The 24,405-nt window shown below is 33.4% G+C and overlaps 1 protein-coding gene across 8 annotated transcripts in view; it reads left to right on the top strand.

The window, feature by feature from the left end:
• The window catches only part of LOC115891127 (fat-like cadherin-related tumor suppressor homolog), a 224,690-nt gene that overhangs the window by 128,913 nt on the left and 71,372 nt on the right, over positions 1-24,405 (top strand). The gene's annotated exons all lie outside the window — the stretch shown is intronic.

The raw sequence follows: 24,405 nt of genomic DNA on the forward strand, positions 1-24,405 counted from the left end.
AAAAAGCCAAAGGATCGAAATTCAGACCGACATTATAATTTTTCCTGGCCAGAGATCTTTAGTGATAAACTTTAAGTACCTCGGGGTATATGGTCGGACCTTATCCCTTTTGTTTATTGTAATGTGAAGGGCAAAGTAGACCCTTTTGTTTTTAACTGTGCGTAGTTTGGACGTGGCATATGTTTAATTAGTTTTAAGGGTCAAAAATACTTTTATATTAACTATACCGGGTGTGGCATCGTCGGACGGGACAAAATCTGTTTGAGTGGAGCCAGACGCGTGTTTATTTTACACAGTTTGCTTTTAAACGCTGTTGAATCCGAGTCAAAATTTTAGTTATTAGTGTTAATTAATACATAATTAGTAATTAGTGATATTTATAAATAGTAATGGATGAGCGAAAACAGAAAAAAATGGTCCAAGGCCTTGAGAAGAGATGAAAAGAAAAACGTTAAATTATCCTCTATTTTTACGATTTATTGTTTTGAAGATCATTTTGATGTAAGTTCATATATTTATGTATATTGTCTTACATAAGTATATGCAATTTGAATGTACAGGGTTATTCATTATATGATGACAAACATTAAATAAAAAAGTTGCATGGTTTTTCATATACTCTCTTTTAAAATTAATTCTAGTTATACAGGGTGTCTCAAAAAAGGTGGTCCAGAAAATTGTAGGTATTTTTCGCTTTACAACTGTCAATATTTCGTAAACATTTGAAGATAGGTATAGGATTTTATAGATGAAATATATCTAGAATATCTAGAAATTTCCGAAGAATTCAAAAATATATAGGGTGTCTCACTTAAAAAAGTAACTTAATTTTGGCGTTTGCTTATGGGACACACCTTGTATAATATTTTCATTACTGATAAACAATTTATTTCCTATAATTTCGTAAAAAAATAATCTTTAAAAATAACAAGGGTAAGGGGGTGTCAATATATTAAAAAAAAAACTTTCTTTTTCACGCTATGCTCTGGAGTTATTTTTCCACGTACTAAACAAATATTTTTGTCTCTTTTCACTTCTACATAACCTACAGCATTATCTCCGTACGTCTCCCTACCTGATCTGAAAAATAAGTTTATAACATTAATATTTATAACTATATAAACTTTCGTAACAGTAGGTACCTACTTATACTTAAATATGCCTCAGTACTACAAAGAATAAATGTTACATACCTCTCTGTTGTACCTCTCTCTGTACCACATTGTCTTCTAGCAAGCCAATAGAATGTGGAGTACCACAAGGCTCAGTACTAGGCCCTATTTTGTTTCTTCTTTTTATTAACGACATTGCTAACATAAACATCAGTGGCAAAATATGTCTTTTTGCGGACGACACTAGCTTCACTTGGAGCAACAAGGACATCGCGGCACTTCATAGGATTATATCAAATGACTTAATCACCATTAAATCTTGGTGCGATTCGAACCTCCTGAGTCTCAACATTTCTAAAACTAAGGCTTTGTCGTATAAAAACTCGTTGCAGCCTTTTGTACTTGACAACACCACCATTGACGTCGTAAAATCCGTAAAATTCTTAGGGCTTGTTGTGGACAATTCTCTGAAATGGGACATACATATCGAAGCTTTGTCGAAAAAATTGAGCTCTGCCTGTTTTGCATTAAGGTCTGTTTCTAAGGAGCTTAACTTGTCAGTGGCTAGAACTGTTTATTATGCACTTTTTGAGTCGCACCTCAGGTATGCCCTTCCATTCTGGGGTACGTGTTGTGCGGCTCAATTTGACCGCATTTTCAAGCTCCAGAAGAGAGCTGTTCGATATTCACTGGGACTAAACAGCAGAACTCATTGCCGGGGCTTTTTTAGAGAATTAAAAATATTGACTCTTCCTTCCTTATTTATATTTGAATCCGTTTGCCTAATACGTAAACATGTATCAGCTTCTCAAGAAAGGCCATCTCACACTTATCCACTCAGGAACGCGGAGCAAGATCTTTATCTACCTACCCCACGCTCAGAGTTAGTTAAAAGTTCAATATTATACAACTCGAAAAAAATGCACAATCACCTGCCATTTGAAATCAAATCCATAACATCATTTTTTTCATTTCGCAAAGCATTGAACTCTTATTTACTAGACAAGGCTTTCTACGCCGAATTATATTTGAATTGAAAATCGAATTTGATCTTGAAAACACTGGTCTAATGTTTGCTATTGCTATATTTACTAATGACATCGAAATTAATTTATTTAGAGGTCATTGATATTTTGCTATAAACTGGCTAAATATTTTTGAATATTATTTTAATTTTTTTTGTTCTTTGACATTGTAAACATTTATATATGTTTATTTTAACAATAAGACTGACAATATTATTTGTATAATGTTTTGTATTATCTTTTGTTTGTTTGTTTGTTTGTGTACCTTGTTTTTTTACTTTGTTTGTTAGTTTACCTTTGTCCACAAATTGAAAAAATTTTTGACAATAAAGGCATTTATTTATTTATTTATTTGTTTTTTTCCTCGTAATTCAGCACCAATAAATTGGGAATTTGTATTTATAAAAGCAGCCAACATAAAAGCATCGACTTTTGGCAAGTTATCTGATTGTGCTTTTACAAACCCGGAATCTGCCAATACTTAAAAAATTCTCAGAACACACAACACATACAAATAATAACTGCACAAAAAAGCATAAAAAGCTCCTCCAATCAACGCTAAAAGCAACAAAAATGTCTTAGTACGCCACCTAAATACGTAATAATAATTACTTACTTACGGGCCATTAATTTATTTAAAATAAATTAATGGCCCGTTTTATAAAATTGTGGTACTGCTTTCAAGAAAAAAGTTTTTTTTTTGCATTTACACATATTTATTCTAATAAATTGAACAGTTTCTGGCGAAAAATAAAATATATGCATCTTCCTCGTTGGACTATTTCGTTTTTTAAAGTAATAAGATGTTTTAAAAATCATGAAATTTTGATTTTTCAATTAATTATTTGATAACTGCTTGGTTACTTTTGAATCGCCATAACTTTCATAAGTTTATGTTGATTAACCATGCAGTTAGCAACCCATCAGAACAAACTTTTTGTCTTCAATTTTCTCGAAAACCATCGCTCCGGGCGATGTGCAACAGGAGTATCTTTTTCGTAGGAAAAAGTATGTAGTTTTCAAAAAATGAACCCACGTTGCAAAAAAAATAACCTCAAAAAAGTTATTCACGAAAAAATACTCTATCCTTGCAAAAACTACCCTTTCCGCTTTTCCAAATAATTTTTCAGTATAACCATTTGATTTAGGGTCAAAATTTATGGCAGGGCATTTTTTTTCGAAATCTTATCTCGTTTTCTAAGCCTACAATTTTAAAACAAGCGTTTTTTAAATTCACCTTATCAGTGCCCCTAACTCCCTAACTCTTTTACACCATTTAATCCTTTTACACCATGCCCCTAATTCCTTTACACCATTTCAATGACACCCTGTATAATGAAAATTTCGAATGGTATGACGTAAAAAACCATTTCCACCACTTAAACTAGAACAACACAAGCTGCTGCAACTCTATGATAAAAAAGATCTCTCTCTTGAGGCAAACAAAATCTCGACCACATAATTGAATTTAAAGTTGGTCCCAACTTGGCAAATAATAATAATAGCACGTAAAAAACTTGGCTGAAAGGCAAAGTTTGCCGATGCCCGCCCAACTCGTGAAATAATATGATTAGCCCTCGATTCGTTGAAACTATAACTGGGAGAAGGACAGACGATTCAAGAAGGGATACGTTTCGACAGTGGGCGGGAGCGAGATAGCGAGAATTTTGCATCGGGTTTCCTTGGGCCGGGTCTTAATTGGTTTTTGACGTAAATTCGAGAAACTTCGATTGAATTCGACAAAGTATAAAGTAGGAAAATAAGGTTTTTCAGCTGTTGAAAATAGGGGAAGGAAAATAATTGTGAAAACTGTCAGTTCTGTAGTATAGCGCGGGAAATCTTAAATTTTTGTTTTTATAGTGAAATATATTTTTGCATTAATAGATCTACAGGGTTGTTCACCACATACGACACGGAGTATTGCAGCTGAACGATTAGATTTTTACAAATTGTAAGTTTTGGGTTCGTTGAAGGACTATTAGAGCTACAATTTAAAAATATTTTCACAAGATACAGAGTGTCCCAAATAAATAAAAAATATCAAAGTTGTATTTTTTTAAATGGAACACCCTGTATATTATTACATTTTTAGTTTCTACGATTCAAATAAAGGTAAATTTGATTAAGGTTTATTACACTTAAACCTTACCGTTTTTTGAAATATTTTCAATTTTATTGAAATTGCAGTCAAAATTTAAGGCTTCATTTTTTTCCCAAGGGTGTCAAAGTTTTTAATACTAAATATTTACTGAAGTTTATTTATTGATCAGTTATTGTGTTGCAATAATAAAAAATAATACTACCTTATACAGAGTGTCTAAAAATTTATTTTAAATAATTATTAGCTTCAAACGGCAATAACTTCTTTAATTTAAATGGAATGCCCTGTATATTTTAGGAGAATCAGATGCACAATTAAATTGTCTATCAAATTGTATTATACCATTTCTTACCTATCCCTTCAAGTTTTCGTAGAAAATGCATTTTCTTATAATTTAGACCTTATTTATCAATATATCCATGGAATATTGACATTTTAGATTGTTTTTAAAGCAACAAATGTAAAAAATGTACAGAGTAGTAATATTATCGTTTTTAGCAAAACGATAATATTACTAGCCCATTTGTATGCAAAAAGAAAACTATTTAAATCTTTATAAAAGACCATTATTTCCGCCCATATACTAATTAATTACATACTTAATTGTGTTCGTTAATAAATTATTATAAATAAATGTGGATTTGAGTCAGAAATCAATATAATAATAAGTTATCAAATTAAAGTCTCTGTTGTTATAAATAAGCATTTATTAAAAAATGAAATATCATTTTTAAGGTGTTACTTTTTATCACACTGTCTAATGCCCATACAAAATTCAGTTTTTAGTATTTGGAGCAATTATTATTAATCAACGCAAACAGTCAGTTAATGTAGTTTGAATACTGGAATCATATTAATTGATCCTCTTTAACAAATATTTAAACAGTTTTTTTTTATTTTTTAATGAAATAAACGAATTATATCGACAATATTAGTATCTGTATTCTTTAAAAATTTGGTACATCTTTAAAAATAATCTAAAATGTCAATAGTCCATGGGTATATTGATAAATAAGTTCTAAATTACAAGAAAATGCATTTTCTACGGAAACTTAAAGAGATAAGTAAAAAATGGTATAATATAATTTGATAGACAATTAAATTGTGCATCTGATTCTCGTAAAATATACAGGGTGTTCCATTTAAATGAAACAAGTTATTGCCGTTTGAAGCTAATAATTATTTAAAATAATTTTTTAGACACTCTGTATAAGGTAGTATTATTTTTATTATTGCAACGCAATAACTGATCAGTAAATAAACTTCAGTAAATATTTAGTATTAAAAACTTTGATACCCTTGGAGAAATGAAGCCTTAAAATTTTGACTGCAATTTCACAAAATTGAAAATATTTCAAAAACGGTAAGGTTTAAGTATAATAAACCTTAATCAATTTTACCTTTATTTTAATCGTAGAAACTAAAAATGTAATAATATACAGGGTGTTCCATTTAAAAAAATACAACTTTGATATTTTTTACTTATTTGGGACACTCTGTATCTTGTAAAATTATTTTTAAATTGTACCTCTAATAGTCCTTCATCGAACCCAAAACTTACAATTTGTAAAAATCTCATCGTTTAGCTACAATACTCCGTGTCGTATGTGGTGAACAACCCTGTATAAGTTAATAGTGTTTTATCTTAATAGTTAAACAAAAACTTTTACCTGGCATAATTAAAAACAAAAGTATACCCGTCCCTTAACAACATTCTTCCTAAATTGCAAATTTAAGGTAAACGACTCTTTAAAACTCCTCTGCGGAGTTTCCGGCTTTTTAAACTTTCTAATAATCTTTAATGAGGATTTATTATTTCGAAGTTGAGGTAAATAAAGGAGTTTTCCAAATAAGTTTGTCATTGGTGGAGGGTGATTTTTGAATGATTTATTATCGACATTATCGACAGGAAACAGAACGAAAAGTTTGAGCGTAATTTATCTTAGCTTTTAATAAGATTAAAATTATATTTCGTTAATAATAATGCTATTAATAAATAACGTTATCATTATTATCATGATACTCAGCGTCATTTTGTCGTTAGTTATGTTTAATGATTCTTCCTTCATTTATAAATAATACTTAAAAAGAATTAAAAATAAAAAAATTAAAATCAAATTAAAAAATAAAAAAAAGGCTTAAAAGTTTATTTCCTATCTCGTGTATAAATAAAAAGAACCAGTGCACCTCCTTTAAGTGTATGATTAAATAATATTTACGGAAAATTACGTACCTACTTCCTTTCTAGAATATTTATATTTTTAATAAATATATTTAGAGCTGCCTATCAATCACAGCTGTCTAGAGCAAGCCGTTTGAAAAATTGACGTAAAAAAGGACTTTAATATGCGAAAATTTTGTTAGGATAAAATTACATGCAGTCTTTTAAAAATGCTTATTTTCTCTGAAGTTTATATAAACGTTTCAGTTGATTCCAACAAATTCCGACCGCAGCGCTTCAACGGCAAAAATCAGAAATTATCAGTATGTATTTCACGCCATCGCACAGTGCTTCGTCCCATGGACAAAAATCGAAAAAAAGTTAAAATTTACTAATATCTGAATATGCAATTTTATACTTATAGCAATGTTCAACCATCCTGTATATTATTTTTCATAAACAGCGTTTTTTGTTAGCAAATATTTTCACTAAAAATAAATTTTTCGATCATTATCTTATCAGTGAAAAGAATAACATTCATAGTAGTTCTGTATATTTTGGAGTTAAACGGTACGTACTTAATTGAAAGCCACTATAGATATTGTTAAACAAGGTATGTACTTTAAATTTATTTCTAAACAAGTTCGTGATTGTTTAGTTTTTATTTATTTTTTAAGATGATTCATAAATGGGTATAAAAATTTTACGTTTTCAAACTTCAAAAAGGCATTTAAAAAAAACATATCAAAACATATCGTATTTATTGAATATGCGATGGCCCGAATTCAATTAATAAAATTAGAGCTAACACTCCCTGTTCTCCCCTTTACAATAAGTTCGTCGCACGCCTCTGTGCCCAAATGCACCCGTCTAATTGGCCCGAAATAATAGCCTTAAAACTGTTGTTCCTTTCTATGCGATGGTGCTGACAGTCGGCGCAGCATTCCGTCTGTAGAGCGCACTCGTTAAAAACAGCCCCGAGGCATTTCTTAACCCTGGCAACAATGCCCAGGTAACGGGGGGATAGAGAAGGAGAATAGAGGTAGCTGGGTTTTGTCTTTCGCCGGTAGAAAATCGGTCGTTTTTCATTCTTTGGTCGATTTGTCGGGAAAGATCCTCTTTCGTTTGAAAGAAATAACGTTATTGTTCTGCGCTAATCGTCCTATAGTTTGAGTTTAATCGAGTTGATAATAAAAAAGATTTGTTCATTCCTTGTACCAAGAAAATGCACAATTATTTTAAAATAACTGCACAGAACTTTTTAAGCGTCTGGTATATTATGGACGTACCAATAATAGCAACATATAACATACAGGGTGTTTCAAAAAACATGTGCCATCTCAAAACATGTGTTATCACTGGACTACACACACCGGAAAAATCTAGGGATATCATTTTATTAAAGTTAAAAATAAATGTTTTGAATAAACAACCACATATTTGTAGGCCGATTCTTTCTACTTCGATTGAAACGAAGTAGTCACACTAGTTATTTCTAAATTTGGGATATTTGCAGAAGTGTTTGTGCATTTTTTGTCAAATGTATAAAAAGCACCTAGCATCAATTGAATCGAATTTAACCTGTACTGGCTATGTTTTTATGATAACTGGCCAGAACTCATTCAAATAACTCTGTTTAGTATTAAACGACATTATGGAGCGTAGACATCTTAACAGAGACGAAATGCTAAGGGCCATGGGTATGCTCGAAGCTGGAATGCGCCAAATCGACGTAGCTAGAGCATTAAATTCAACGCAAAGTGTAATATCGCGATTAAGTGCACGCTACCGTGAAAGTGGTGATGTTGCTGAAAGGCACACAGGGCGACATCGCATTACTACCCCTCAGCAAGATCATTTTTTACAATTAAATGCTCGACGCCGACCGACTCTTACAGCACCAGAGCTTAGTTTAATTCTCCAGGAAACACATAATGTAACCGTTAGTCCTGACACTGTTCGCAATAGATTAAGAGAGATCAACTTAGAATTAATTACAAACTTAACTTGAGAGCTCAACCCTTAACGAGAGGAAATCGAGAGGTACGATATTTGTGGGCTCAAGATTATGTTCAATGGTCGAATGAACAATGGGCCAATGTTCTCTTCACGGATGAGTCACGCTTTGGAATTCATCCGGATTCGAGAAGGCTTAGGGTATGGAGAGAACCGGGAAATTTTATTCGGTTGGATTATGTTCGGGAAGTGCACCCTTATCAAGGTGGAACAGTTATGGTCTGGGGAGGAGTCCAGTTAGGCCGAAAAACCGATCTAGTTTTTCTTGAAAGGTTTCTAACAGGAATCACATATCGTGATTTAATTCTTGAGCCTGTCGTGTTACCATATGCCAATGATTTTGGGAGAAACTTCATTCTCATGCATGACAATGCACGGCCTCATACAGCCAGAGTGGTAAGTGAGTTTATCAATGCTCATCAATTAAACATCTGACCCTGGCCGGCACAATCTCCTGACCTCAACCCCATCGAGCACGTATGGGACGCGGTCCAAAGAAGAATTTTGAGAATGGGTATGCCTCGTGAACTTCGTAGGGATCTGGTTCGGGCCGTGAATGCAGCGTGGCAGGCTGTACCTCAAGAAGAGATCGACAACCTGATCAGGAGCATGGAGAGACGATGTAGGGCTGTAATGAACAGTAGAGGAGGCCTTACCCTTTATTAAGTAAAAATGGTTTTTTTTTTTTTTTTAAGTCACAGTTTAGAATAAAAAAAAAGATGTGTGTATTTTTTTGAGTTCAATAAAAATCAAGGTAAATTTGAAAAATTCGGTAAATTTCGCATTTTTATTTCCAATACGTCCTGTAAACTATTTGTTTATTTTAATTTTATTATATCAGAATTGCAAATAATAAAATTACTGACGATGGCGGATAAAATTGTAATATCCCTAGACTTTTCCGGTGTGTTTTTCAAAAATAAAAAACACGTTTTCTTTTGATGTCATAATTGTGTAGGTTGTTTAATGCCAATTAAAAGTTATCTCTTGATATTTTGTCGAATTCGGCCTCCTTGATGAGTTAAACGCAATTTTGAAAAATCTGATCGAAATCGGCCGACAAGAATTTGAGAGCGAAAATCCCAAATTGGAGACATGATATAGAGCTGGTTTAGAACAATAATCATCCGGTACATTACCAAAACAACCTTTTAACATTGTCCTTGAACTCTTTTCCCTTCGCCATTATCCAAAAAATCTACCTTTTAACCTCCGTTTTTCACTTTTAATTTCGTTTTGCTCTCTTTCTGCCCTATCCCCAGTTTCCTGCCTATTCAAATTACCTTTTTTTTTGCTGCTTTTTCTCGCCACGGCATACATACGAAGGGGCCCCGAAAATTACAGCTCGATATATCACCGAAGCACTTGGCAGCGAAAATTATGTTAATTCGCTTCATTTGTTACCGACTAGCAACAGTTTGAGGGCCGTTTTTCCTCTTTTTTGTGACTCGGAGTCGGCGAGAGCAAATAGAACTGGCTTCGAACTAGATTGGATGCTTTATTTTTGAACAAAAAAAATGTTGTATCCTATGTTATAGGGCTTTGTTTCTCTCTACAATTTCATGTTTCACAATGTACCGTTTGTGTCCGGGAAGGGTTCATAGTTTCATAGTTGTCGATTTTCGAAAGAAACCAGTACATTTATATTATTTCGTATATTTTTCATTTTATTGATTTTATGGAGAGCACTGTTCGTTAAAATGTTGTATCCTATGTTATAGGGCTTGTTTTTCTCTACAATTTCCTGTTTCACAATGTACCGTTTGAGTCCGGGAACGGTTCATAGTTTCATAGTTGTCGATTTTCGAAAGAAACCAGTACATTTATATTATTTCGTATATTTTTCATTTTATTGATTTTATGGAAAGCACTGTTCATTAAAATGTTGTATCCCATGTTATAAGGCTTGTTTCTCTCTACAATTTCCTGTTTCACAATGTACCGTTTGTGTCCGGGAACGGTTCATAGTTTCATAGTTGTCGATTTTCGAAAGAAACCAGTACATTTATATTATTTCGTATATTTTTCATTTTATTGATTTTATGGAAAGCACTGTTCATTAAAATGTTGTATCCTATGTTATAGGGCTTGTTTCTCTCTACAATTTCCTTCAAATCACAATGTACCGTTTGTGTCCGGGAACGGTTCATAGTTTCATAGTTGTCGATTTTCGAAAGAAACCAGTACATTTATATTATTTTGTATATTTTTCATTTTATTGATTTTATGGAAAGCACTGTTCATTAAAATGTTGTATCCTATGTTATAGGGCTTGTTTCTCTCTACAATTTCCTGTTTCACAATGTACCGTTTGTGTCCGGGAAGGGTTCATAGTTTCATAGTTGTCGATTTTCGAAAGAAACCAGTACATTTATATTATTTCGTATATTTTTCATTTTATTGATTTTATGGAAAGCACTATTCATTAAAATGTTGTATCCTATGTTATAGGGCTTGTTTCTCTCTACAATTTCCTGTTTCACAATGTACCGTTTGTGTCCGGGAAGGGTTCATAGTTTCATAGTTGTCGATTTTCGAAAGAAACCAGTACATTTATATTATTTCGTATATTTTTCATTTTATTCATTTTATGGAAAGCACCGTTCATTAAAATGTTGTATCCTATGTTATAGGGCTTGTTTCTCTCTACACTTTCCTGTCTCACAATGTACCGTTTGTGTCCGGGAAGGGTTCATAGTTTCATAGTTGTCGATTTTCGAAAGAAATCAGTATATGTATATTATTTCGTATATTTTTCATTTTATTCATTTTATGGAAAGCAATGTTCATTAAAATGTTGTATCCTATGTTATAGGGCTTGTTTCTCTCTACAATTTCCTGTCTCACAATGTACTCTTTGTGTCCGGGAAGGGTTCATAATATAAAAAAAAGGTTTGCAATTTTATTTGTTTCGATTTTTTAAATAATATACATAGGCTCAAATTTGAGAAAACAAAGATTTAAACGATTTTATAACAAACGGAATTTTTTTTGATCTCCCTGTTTGATATCCAATCGATCGATTTAGACAGATCGAATATGTCGACTTTCCTTATCCTATAAACCAAATTTCTGCTTTCAATATTCCGAATTTATGATTTAAGCAATGCTTCTTCAAGATCATGTTTTGACAATTTCACACATATTTTATTTTTTATCTCGAAAACTATAAGAGATAGGTATAGGTTAGTATAATAGAAAAATTATGAGATATAAAAGTAGTTTCGAAAAATGTAATAATATACTGGGTGTTAATTTAATGCTGTAACTTTTCATATGATCTGAAATATTTTAGATCGATAGAGCAAGTGTATTTATGTAAAAATTCAAATTTAAAAAAAAAATCTGTAACTGGTTCTCCATAAACGTCTAACTTACCATCGCTGTGCATCACCCTATATATACGTCTGTCTCCTTCTAGCCCCCTGCCAAAACATACAAGGGTTGTTTTAGGAAAGCGGAGCGTGTTGATATTGCTGCATTAATTACCCTTGTACCGTTAGTTTGGATTTGGCAAACGTTGCCAGGGCTCGCTCCGAGCTACCTGCTGCTGCAGCTTTTAATACGTTCAACTAATGGGGGGTGTCTTTCGCCCCGCTATAGACTCGGAAATAAACCGCCTTAAAGAGAAAATTTACCGTTTTGCTTGAGGTAGATTTTATGCACCTTAAACCTATTATGTTTTCACGCGGTGTCCCAATATAATTTACTAAGCTGTTGTTTTGTTAGTGCTGTTTTAGTGTACAGTGTAGAGAGTCTATTACGCTGTACTTTCGGGCTCAGGGATCGGGTTAAGCGAGTGTGTGGCCGAAGGAAATATATAGTACTAGCGTGTACCAGCGACTTCGTTCGCGTCGAATTAATCATTTGTAATGGTGATGATAAAGCAAAGCAAGAATTTCCATTAACATACAAACTGGATAAAATTTTCTCACATTTATGACAGCATGAGAAAAAATAATATGGCGATATTATTATATAACTTGGTAATATTTGAGGGGTAGTTTCATCTCGTTGGAATTTGACTTTCGAAAAATCCGTTTGCCAAAAATAAGCTTTTTACGTCAAGCAGTTTAAGCAGAATCGTGGATAAGAAATTACCCAACTTTTTGGAACACCCTGTATAATTTTTTAAAAAATTTCAAAATATGTAAAAAAACCAAATAAATTATGCTTGTCCAAGCGTTTTCCCGTAAGACTAACCGTTTTTTAAATAACAAATATTGTAATATTTGAGGGGCGTTTTCACCCTCTTGGAATTTGAGATTCGAGAAACCCCTCCTTATCGAACCTCTACACCCCACAGTTAATCCGTTTGCCAAAAATCAGCTTTAAACGTCAAGCAGTTTAAGCAGAATCGTGATACCTGGGTGATACAGGGATAGTTTCACCCCCTTAGAATTCGAGTTTCGAAAATTCCCTTCTTATCGAACCTCTACACCCTAAAGTCAATCTGTTTTCCAAAAATCAGCTTTTTACGTCAAGCGCTTTAAGGAGGATCGTGATTAATCAATTACCAGATTTTTCGAAATACCCTGTATACATTTTTAAAAAATCTTAAAATATGTAAAACAACAAAATAAAATATACGTGTTTAAGCGTTTTTTCGGAAACTTGACCGTTTTTTAAATAAAAAATATTGAAATATTTGAGGGGTGGTTTCACCCTCTTGGAACTGGAATTTCGAAAAATCCCTTCTTATCGAACCTCTACATCCTAGAATCAACCTGTATGCCAAAATTGAACTTCTTACGTTGAGTGGTTTGAGCAGGATCGTGATTGATCAGTATGTCAGTCACTTAAGGGTTTTATATATTAGTATAGATGAAGTTTTTTTCATAGAATAGGCCCAAGAATCACCCCCTTAAATATTAGTACAGGTCATTAAGGAACATCCTGTATAGGAGAAACAACTAAACTTTCAAACAGAATAACAAGTCCAACTTTTGTTATTTTCTTTCGAACAGCTCATTAAAACCGTTATCTAGTTCCTTTATTTATATTTAAATTTCCTAATGAAAATATTAGGTAAGGGCTTTGGGAATTCCGCTCAAGAAGAAGAGTCTTATTTTGTGTTTTTCTTTCTCCTTAAATTAACATTGTTTCGGAGAAAACTTTTCTTGCTTCTTAGCTCTCATTAATTAATTTAGTTTTGCATTTTGCTGCGTTGCTTGCAGTGGCCGAAAGAAAAATACTAGATTTCAAGCGAAAAATCAGGAGGTTGAGTCTCTCTCAGTGAGTCTGTTGTTTATATTGAAATTTTGTTTTGGACTTGGCAGAAAATTGTGTTTACTTTTCTTGATGTTTTTTTTTATTTTTGTTTGTGCAATTTTCAATTATTTAATAGAGTTAATGTCTTCACTGTTAAAAACAATTTAGTATCGTCATTTAACAACAAATCAATCAAATTATAGACTAGGAAATTGCGGATAAAAATTAATTATAGAGTATTCAGAAACCTGGAGTGGGAATTCCAGTTTTGAGTGGGAGTCCTTTTTAACAGGACACTGTCTTTTGAATGAACACCTCAGTAGATTACACAGGGATAGAAGACTGTCTGGAGACATAGGGGTCGCTGTCAGGTTTGACTAAGGTTTGCAGAGCTTCAGTATTTGCCATAAAATAGCGCGCAATTTGTTACAAAACCATATAAATTATATACCAGTGTAATCGCAAAACTTCAATCTATTTCCGTATTGAAACGGAATTTTAAATTATAGCTTTGTTTTCGAGAAAATTTAGTCTACAACATAAGGAATATTTTGTTGATGTTTGACCGTGAAAATCTTAAAAATAACGAAGTTGTCTAAAAATGTGCTGCAATACGGATATAGTATAATCTTTTATCTTTAATTTCCTTCTTCATTTGTGTAAAAATACGTAGCCAGTTTTACATAAAACGTTAAATGCCGAACGCTTATTTTGCTACTTTTTCGGACTATAGTGAGATGGACTCGAGTATTTTCTCTATATCTATGACCTTCTGACACCGATGTCATCTATTCACGGTGTACGGCAGCGAGTCAGGTCCGTGTGAATCCCCGAGATTAGCCGCCACGCAGCATCTATTCGTTCCGCATCCTGGAAATAAAGCCTGGGTCGACGGGAAATGGGACAAGGCAAGGAGATAAACAAGTCTGGATAAACGGGATTGGCGTGTTGGAGGACCGGGAAATACGGGCTGGAACGCCTGGATAATTGACGTAGACACTAATTACAAAGGGCGTTAAAACTGTGTCTATTAAGCTCGGGATAGTGCCGAACGGTTATATTCTGGTAAAAACATATAATTTCAGATAAAACGTTTATGCGTTTATGGATGATAATTCGGATTTATAATTAGAACAGTTTAGTTTAGTTCAGTTTTGTTCGAATAAAAACGACGTCAAAGAAGGCTGAGAAGTGACAATCGACGATAATTTTGGCTAGGCCAATCTCTAGACCTCATTGACTAAAACCTGACAGTCAGCTTGTCAAAAATTAGCATTTATTATAAAAGACACATTTTTTAAGCACAATAATTCTTTCCTTTTATTTATTTCAGATTTTCTTCATCAGGACCATCCCCTGTTTAATCCCCAAAGCATTACAACCCTAAGTCCGTCATTAAAATACTTAATAATTATTTTAGGAGACGCCAGAGCTAGCCCTTAAGCCTCAGTGTTCGCCAGATGCCTTTGAAGGGCTCTGTTTACGGACGGGATTTCAGACAAAAGCGTTGGGTATCATCGAATATTTAAGATTCTGGGGATTTTCTAGTTGCGGGATTATCCAGGCTGTTAGTCAGGACAGGAACTGATTTTTTTATTACTTTTAAATAGAGTTAAACACGCTATTTTTAGTAGATTCGTTTTTTTCATCAATTAAAAGGGGCAAAATGTCCTCCTCCACACAGTTTTCTATCCCTGCGTCGCGTCGGTCGGTCGCATTTCTCTCACTCCGACTTAATAAGATCCCCATGCGATTTACTTCCACACATGTAAATGCCTACCCAAAAGTAACAGTTGCCAGCACGGTATATAAAATCCTTAAGTGACTGACATACTGATTAATCACGATCCTGCTCAAACCACCCAACGTAAGAAGCTCAATTTTGGCATACAGGTTGATTCTAGGGTGTAGAGGTTCGATAAGAAGGGATTTTTCGAAATTCCAGTTCCAAGAGGGTGAAACCACCCCTCAAATATTACAATATTTTTTATTTAAAAAACGGTCAAATTTCCGAAAAAAAACGCTTAAACACGTATATTTTATTTTGTTTTTTTACTTTTTTAAAAATGTATACAGGGTGTTTCGAAAAATCTGGTCATTGATTAATCACGATCCTGCTTAAAGCGCTTAACGTAAAACGCTGATTTTTGGAAAACAGATTGACTTTAGGGTGTAGAGGTTCGATAAGAAGGGATTTTTCGAAACTCGAATTCTAAGGGGGTGAAACTATCCCTCAAATATTAAAATATTTTTTATTTAAAAACCGGTGAGTTTTTCGGAAAAACTCTTAAACACGTATATTTTATTTTGTTGTTTTACATATTTTAAGATTTTTTATAAATTTATACAGGGTGTTTCATAAAATATGACCATTGAGTAATCACGATTCTGCTTAAACTGCTTGACATTTAAAGCTGATTTTTGGTAAACGGGTTGACTGTGGGGTGTAGAGGTTCGATAAGGAGGGGTTTCTCGAATCTCAAATTCCAAGAGGGTGAAAACGCCCCTCAAATATTACAATATTTGTTATTTAAAAACGGTTAGTCTTTCGGGAAAACGCTTGGACAAGCATAATTTATTTTGTTTTTTTACATATTTTGAAATTTTTAAAAAAATCATACAGGGTGTTCCAAACAGTTGGGAAATTTCTTAACCACGATTCTGCTTAAATTGCTTGACGTAAAAAGCTTATTTTTGGCAAATGGATTTTCCGAAAGTCAAATTCCAACGAGATGAAACTACCTCTCAAATATTACCAAGTTATATAATAATATCGCCATATTGTTTTTTTCTCATGCTGACATAAATGTGAGAAAATTTTATCCAGTTTGTATGTTAATGGAAATTCTTGCTTTGCTTTATCATCACCATTAATTACAAATGATTAATTTGACGCGAACGAAGTCGCTGGTACACGCTAGTAGACTCTTAAATCAAGAAATACTTTTATTAAAAGTGACATAATATGTAACAAAAAACTATTTTCAAGAATCTATAAACGATTTGAGTCGAAATCAAAAATATTGAAACTTCGCAATAGAGAAAATTTTCTCTCAGGAACTCCATGCTGGAAAATTTCCATAGCAAATTAGGCAAGCGATTTACGACTTTTAAAAAGGTTTTTCATTGGTTCGGCTCTCTAAAAGCGAAGTGGTTTATTTTCGTAGCCACTTGAAAGCGTTACCTGTAGCAATCTTTGTCACGCGATCCACAAATTATGAAAGTTTTGGCAAAGCAAAGAGGGCTGTGCCGCGGGTTTGTATTTGAAAGGGAGAGAGCTTAGAGAAATAAGTGCTTTTAGATACGCCTTGACATATATCTATACGAATATATAAAATCCTTAAATGACTCACTGATTAATCACGATCCTGCTCAAACCACTCAACGTAAGAAGCTCAATTTTGGCATACAGGTTGATTCTAGGGTGTAGAAATTCGATAAGAAGGGATTTTTCGAAATTCCAGTTCCAAGGGGGTGAAATCACCCCTCAACTATTACAATATTTTTTATTTAAAAAACGGTCAAGTTTCCGAAAAAACGCTTAAACACATATATTTTATTTTGTTTTTTTTTACATATTTTAAGATTTTTTAAAAATGTCATTGATTAATCACGATCCTGCTTAAAGCGCTTGACGTAAAAAGCTGATTTTTGGAAAACGGTTTGACTTTAGGGTGTAGGGGTTCGATAAGAAGGGATTTTTCGAAACTCGAATTCTAAGGGGGTGAAACCACCCCTCAAATATTGGAATATTTTTTGATTTAAAAACCGGTGAGTTTTTCGGAAAAACTCTTACACACGTATATTTTATTTTGTTGTTTTACATATTTCAAGATTTTTTAAAAATTTATATATCACGATTCTGCTTAAACTGCCTGACGTTTAAAGCTGATTTTTGGCAAACGGGTTGACTGTGGGATGTAGAGGTTCGATAAGGAGGGGTTTTTCGAATCTCAAATTCCAAGAGGGTGAAAACGCCCCTCAAATATTACAAGATTTGTTATTTAAAAAACGGTTAGTCTTGCACTAGTTAATAATATTTGCCTCTTATTAGTAGTAACCCGAAATATATCTGACGCCAGTAGGTTTCAGCAAGAAAAAAAATAGTGATCTTGATATCTTTCCTCGGCGTTCTTATAAAGGATACAGAAATATGTATAACTACTCTGATTTTACTTATTTTTATGGTGGAGTTAGTCCCTTGACTGCCAATGTACCTTGGTTATTGTAGTTTTTATTCTTTTTTCTTTGGATTATTGCCAGTTTTAGAAGAGAGAAATGGTTTACGGATCTGAAACGACTTGTTGTGATTTGCATCAGATTTGTGGTAATTTAGGTTAGATTGGAGTCTTAATCGACAATAAATTACTGGGATTCAGTTGAAACCTGAATTGTTTTCTTGATATTACAAATAGATTGGCACGATCTAATGGTGGGTCAAAAAAATCGACTAATTTTTTTCACTTTATATTCTGAAAAAAAGATTGGTAGACGCAGTTCAAAAATTTTTTCTCCAAGTATGAGCTCTTAATTTTAATAGGAAGGTCTTTCGCCTTTTAGTTTTTTATTTTTTCCTTATTATTAGAAAAAAAAATCATATCTCGGTATCTACTATTTGGAAAAAATATATCATATATATTTAAAAATATATCATATATTTGGAAAAAATATCGCATATATTTGTAGAAAATTGAATTCTCTGCAAAAAAGGTCTTTTACAATTTTTTGGAAAGCACTGTTCATTAAAATGTTGTATCCTATGTTATAGGGCTTGTTTCTCTCTACAATTTCCTGTCTCACAATGTACCGTTTGTGTCCGGGAAGGGATCATAGTTTCATAGTTGTCGATTTTCGAAAGAAATCAGTACATGTATATTATTGCGTATATTTTTCATTTTATTGATTTTATGGAAAGCACTGTTGTATCCTATGTTATAGGGCTTGTTTCTCTCTACAATTTCCTGTCTCACAATGTACCGTTTGTGTCCAGGAAGGGTTCATATTTTCATAGTTGTCGATTTTCGAAAGAAATCAGTACATGTATATTATTTCGTATATTTTTAATTTTATTGATTTTATGGAAAGCACTGTTGTATCCTATGTTATAGGGCTTGTTTTTTCTACAATTTCCTGTCTCACAATGTACCGTTTGTGTCCAGGAAGGGTTCATATTTTCATAGTTGTCGATTTTCGAAAGAAATCAGTACATGTATATTATTTCGTATATTTTTCATTTTATTGATTTTATGGAAAGCACTGTTGTATCCTATGTTATAGGGCTTGTTTCTCTCTACAATTTCCTGTCTCACAATGTACCGTTTGTGTCCAGGAAGGGTTCATATTTTCATAGTTGTCGATTTTCGAAAGAAATCAGTACATGTATATTATTTCGTATATTTTTCATTTTATTGATTTTATAGAAAGCACTGTTGTATCCTATGTTATAGGGCTTGTTTCTCTCTACAATTTCCTGTCTCACAATGTATCGTTTGTGTCCAGGAAGGGTTCATATTTTCATAGTTGTCGATTTTCGAAAGAAATCAGTACATGTATATTACTTCGTATATTTTTCATTTTATTGATTTTATAGAAAGCACTGTTGTATCCTATGTTATAGGGCTTGTTTCTCTCTACAATTTCCTGTCTCACAATGTACCGTTTGTGTCCAGGAAGGGTTCATATTTTCATAGTTGTCGATTTTCGAAAGAAATCAGTACATGTATATTATTTCGTATATTTTTCATTTTATTGATTTTATAGAAAGCACTGTTCATTAAAATGTTGTATCCTATGTTATAGGGCTTCTTTCTCTCTACAATTTCCTGTCTCACAATGTACCGCTTGTGTCGGGGAAGGGATCATAGTTTCATCAAAAAACTGTTAAAATTATTGTGCATTAAAGTTTGACGATGAATATCTTTTAAACGGTTAATTTGATCGACTAATCATAAGAAACCATTTTTGTAGAGCCAAAGTTATACAGGGTTCCCTAAAAAACGACAAAATCTGTCGTTTTTGCGAGAAACTCCAGAATTAAGTCGTTCAACTGCCGACGAAGCGTAGTGAAAGGCGATAAATTTGCCAGAGTCCCCGCCTAGGAACGGATCCCGTTCATTTACCAATTAGGATTTATTTTAGATGCGCCGTTTTGCAATTACCGTTCGCCTTTTAAGTCGTCTTCCAGTTCGCGTTTTAGTTAAAATCTCGCAGGAATAGATAAACGACGAGATGTTTTCAAACATTTGTCTATACAAACGACACGTTTTGTGCTTACAAACATCGATTTATCTTTTTTAGGGTTCCGTACCCAAAGGTTAAAAACGGGAACCCTGTTACTAAGTCTTCGCTATCCGTCCGTCTGTCACAAAGGTCTATCTTATGAACCGTTATAGCTAGACAGTTGAAATTTTTACAGATAATGTATCTATGTTGCCGCTATAAGAACAAATACTAGAATTTAGAATTTAGAATGAGTGGGAGGGGGGTTAATCACTTCGACCTTACAGATCCATTGTGTCCCCCTTTCTTGAATCATAACTCATCATACAGTCCCAGGGCTTTGACAAAAGCCAGTATCTGGGACGGTTTTATAGAGGGTAGTTCTCCATCTCCAATATCAGTCGTACCAAAATTCATGGCACGAATGGTTGTCGTCTCGGCGTACTCAGTGATGAGGTGTACTGGTGTTTCACCATCTTCCCCACAGAATCTGCATTCGCCGTTTCTTCTTAGTTTCAATCTACTGAGGTGTTCATTGAGGAGACAGTGTCCTGTTAAAAACCCCGTGACAATCCGAAGATTGTTCTTACTCAGAGCCAGGAAGATCTGTGATTTTTCTTGATCATAAGCCCTCAGAAACTTCTTCGAGTGTCTTAGACCATTGCAAGATTTCCATTCCAGGTTGCGGATGGAATCTTCCAAGTTCTTGACTTCCGCCTTGAGTTGGTTACCACTTGGAAAGCAGAACGGTTCTGGTCCAGTTAGTGGAGTGTTCGCTCTTTTCCTAGCTAGATTATTTGCTTTTTCATTGCCTTCTATCCCTTGGTGAGCAGGCACCCAGTGTAGGAGGACTTTGTTTTCTTTGCCTAATTTATTCAGCTTCTCTATGCATTCTTTGACCAATTTCAAATCGATTGATACTGAGTTGATCGCCTTTAACGCTGCTTGACTATCAGATAAGATGGCTATTTCTTGTTTCCGATAGTTCCTATCTAAGATAAGTTGTACGCATCTCTCGATAGCGTAGATTTCTGCCTGTAGGATACTAGGGTAAGTGCCCATTGGTTCGGAGTAATTAGCTCTCGGCGCAAACACTCCGATCCCTGTTCCCGTATTGGTTTTGGAAGCATCAGTATACCAAGTTATGGTATGGTCTTTTAACTGCTGGGCAAGCGTTTCGCTCTTCCAATCCTTCTTATTGCTCAATACTACATTGACATGTTTGTCAAAGTTGTACGTTCTTGGCATATCGTCCACCGGGAGTTGCAGGAGTGGTATTTCCTTTTTGAGGGTGTTCCAAGCCCCTGATCTGACAATTCTCCCAGTACTAATTCCGTTAGTGACCATTCTAATCATTGTCGCATTGGCATATCTACCAATGACAATGTACAGTGGTGTTAGATCTAGAATGACCTCCATTGCTGCTGTTGGACAGGTTCTCATGGCTCCTGTGATGCAAACACATGCTAGTCTCTGGACTTTGCATAGGTTTAGCCTTGCTGTCCGTTGCTCTAGTTTTGTGTACCAGTCAACTGCTCCATAAGTAATCATGGGTCTTACTATCATGGTATACATCCAGCGCAAAATGTTAGGGGAGCAGCCCCATCTATTTCCGGCCAGTCTTCTGCATATCATGAGAGCCTTTATGGCTTTGCTGGTAGTGTTCTTAATATGCCTGTTCCACAGGAGTTTACTGTCGAGGGTTATTCCCAGGTATTTAACTTCCTGTGTTGGCAGTATTTCCTTTCCATCTAGTTGGATTCTTTTCAAGTTTTTCAGACTTCGCCTTCTGGTCAATGGCACTATCGCGGTTTTGTCTGAGTTGATACTCAGCCCGACAGTCCTACACCATCTCTCAGTGAACAAATACTAAAAACAGAATTAAATAAATGTTTATAAATAAAAAGTACTTTCACTAAACATTATCTTTTAAGTAAGAATTTTACATAGAATCTTTCCAGTCCTCGGTGGCCGCGTGGTTAAAGCTTTAGGACTTTACGCTGCTATGACGTTGGAGCCGTAGTAAGGCAGGTTCGAATCCTAGTCAAGGCGACTTTTTTTAATCGTTTTTTTAATTTTGACATATTTTTACATATTTATTATTGATTAATACAATTTTTAGTAATGTGTTTCTCCATTTTTTTTTTAAATTACTTATACGCGCATTCAAAATTTCAGCTAAATCGGAAAAAAAGTTTATAATAATATAGTGTCTAATGTTGTATAGATAATGAATGGTACGGAACCCTTCGTGCGCGAGTCCGTCTCGCAATTGACCAATTTTTTTGTAATAGATATAGATAACTCCATCTACTATAACAAATTGGATGTTGAACCACCATAATTAAAGTCACCTTTAATTATTTTTACAACTAACTAAGAAGGTGCAGAGTTCTATCTCGTAATTTCTGCAAGTTTTCCAGCTAATTTCGGACTTCCATCTTCGAAGTTTTCGGTTTCATTTTCAAAGAACTTTTAGTTTAAATTTTGTGGCAAATCCGAATGGAAACTTCCTCGTTGAATAGAATATGTAAATGAGAAAATAATTTTTAATTAATTCATTTTAATATTAATAATTTAATTTAATAATAAAAAGTTGAAGTTCTTTCAACTACTATTAGTAAAAGTGTTTATATAGGTACAAACTAGCGTGTACCGAATTAATCATTACCGTGTCGAATTAATCATTTGTAATGGTGATGATAAAGCAAAGCAAGAATTTCCATTAACATACAAACTGGTTAAAATTTTTCTCACATTTGTGTCAGCTAGAGAAAAAACAATATGGCGATATTATTATATAACTTGGTAATATTTGAGGGGTAGTTTCATCTCGTTGGAATTTGACTTTCGAAAATCCGTTTGCCAAAAAATAAGGTTTTACGTCAAGCAGTTTAAGCAGAATTGTGGTTAAGAAATTACCCAACTTTTTGGAACACCCTGTATGGTTTTTTAAAATATTTCAAAATATGTAAAAACCAAATAAATTATGCTTGCCCAAGCATTTTCCCGAAAGAATAACCGTTTTTAAATAACAAATATTGTAATATTTGAGGGGCGTTTTCACCCTCTTGGAATTTGAGATTCGATAAACCCCTCCTTATCGAACCTCTACAACCCACAGTCAATTGAGTCAATCCGTTTGCCAAAAATCAGCTGTAAACGTCAAGCAGTTTAAGCAGAATCGTGATTACTCGATGGTCATATTTTATGAAACACCCTGTATAAATTTATAAAAAAATCTTAAAATATGTAAAACAACAAAATAAAATATACGTGTTTAAGAGTTTTTCCGAAAAACTCACCGGTTTTTAAATAAAAAATATTTTAATATTTGAGGGATAGTTTCACCCCTTCAGAATTCGAGTTTCGAAAAATCCCTTCTTGTCTAACCTCTACACCCTAAAGTCAATCTGTTTTCCAAAAATCAGCTTTTTACGTCACGCGCTTTAAGCAGAATCGTGATTAATCAATGACCAGATTTTTCGAATCACCCTGTATACATTTTTAAAAAATCTTAAAATATGTAAAAAAACAAAATAAAATATACTTGTTTAAGCGTTTTTTCGCAAACTTGACCGTTTTTTAAATAAAAAATATTGTGATATTTGAGGGGTGGTTTCACCCCCTTGGAACTGGAATTTCGAAAGATCCCTTCTTATCGAACCTCTACACCCTAGAATCAACCTGTATGCCAAAATTGAGCTTCTTACGTTGAGTGTTTTGAGCAGGATCTTGATTAATCAGTGTGTCAGTCACTTAAGGACTAATATTAATAACTTAATTATATATTAGTATAGATTTAATTTAATAATAAAAAATTTGGGGTCCTTTCAACTACTATTAGTAAAAGTGTTTATATACAAAATACAAAACATTAAAAGAAGACCTATGTATAATTATTAGAGCACGCTTAAATTAATATTAAAAAATACAAAGAAAACAAAGAACAAAGAAAAAAGCTATTTGAAATAACTAAATGAAACTATTCCAGAACACTTTAGTTTTTTTAAAAACAAATACGTCTACAAAAATCGTTGACGTTCTGTTAAAATGACATTATATTAAGTTAAACTTCAAAATTAACAATTACTACCTGATAACAATTACTTAATAAGGTAAAACCAAAAAGCTTCAAACTTTCTGTATGATTATTTTTAATTTTTACGTATGTTATGTTCTTTAAAATCAAAGAAGCGATTGCCATACATTACTAACATCTACAGATGCATAAGCAATACATTTATTTTTATTAGATTGTATTAAAAAAGCCTTTTTTATTTTTCTTTTAGAGGGTATTGCTTCTTTCATTATAATTTTTGCACTGTTCAAATCTATTTTGTGTTCTGTGTCCTGTTTCCAATGAATATTATATAACCTTTTGTTTTATTATGTAGAACATACTGGATTTCTAACTTCTGGTTTATTTTTTTTTGCCACAATCTGTACTTTTTCCTGGAATTTTCTTTTCGGGTAATCAAATGAACCATTAAGGAGATCGAATCATTGAAAAGCGAACCATTTCCTTGAAAATTACTTGCTCACTTCGTGCGTGGAATA

Source organism: Sitophilus oryzae, unplaced genomic scaffold (assembly GCF_002938485.1).
Source record: "Sitophilus oryzae breed Bouriz unplaced genomic scaffold, Soryzae_2.0 scaffold_966_pilon_pilon, whole genome shotgun sequence".
Classification (NCBI taxonomy): domain Eukaryota; kingdom Metazoa; phylum Arthropoda; class Insecta; order Coleoptera; family Curculionidae; genus Sitophilus; species Sitophilus oryzae.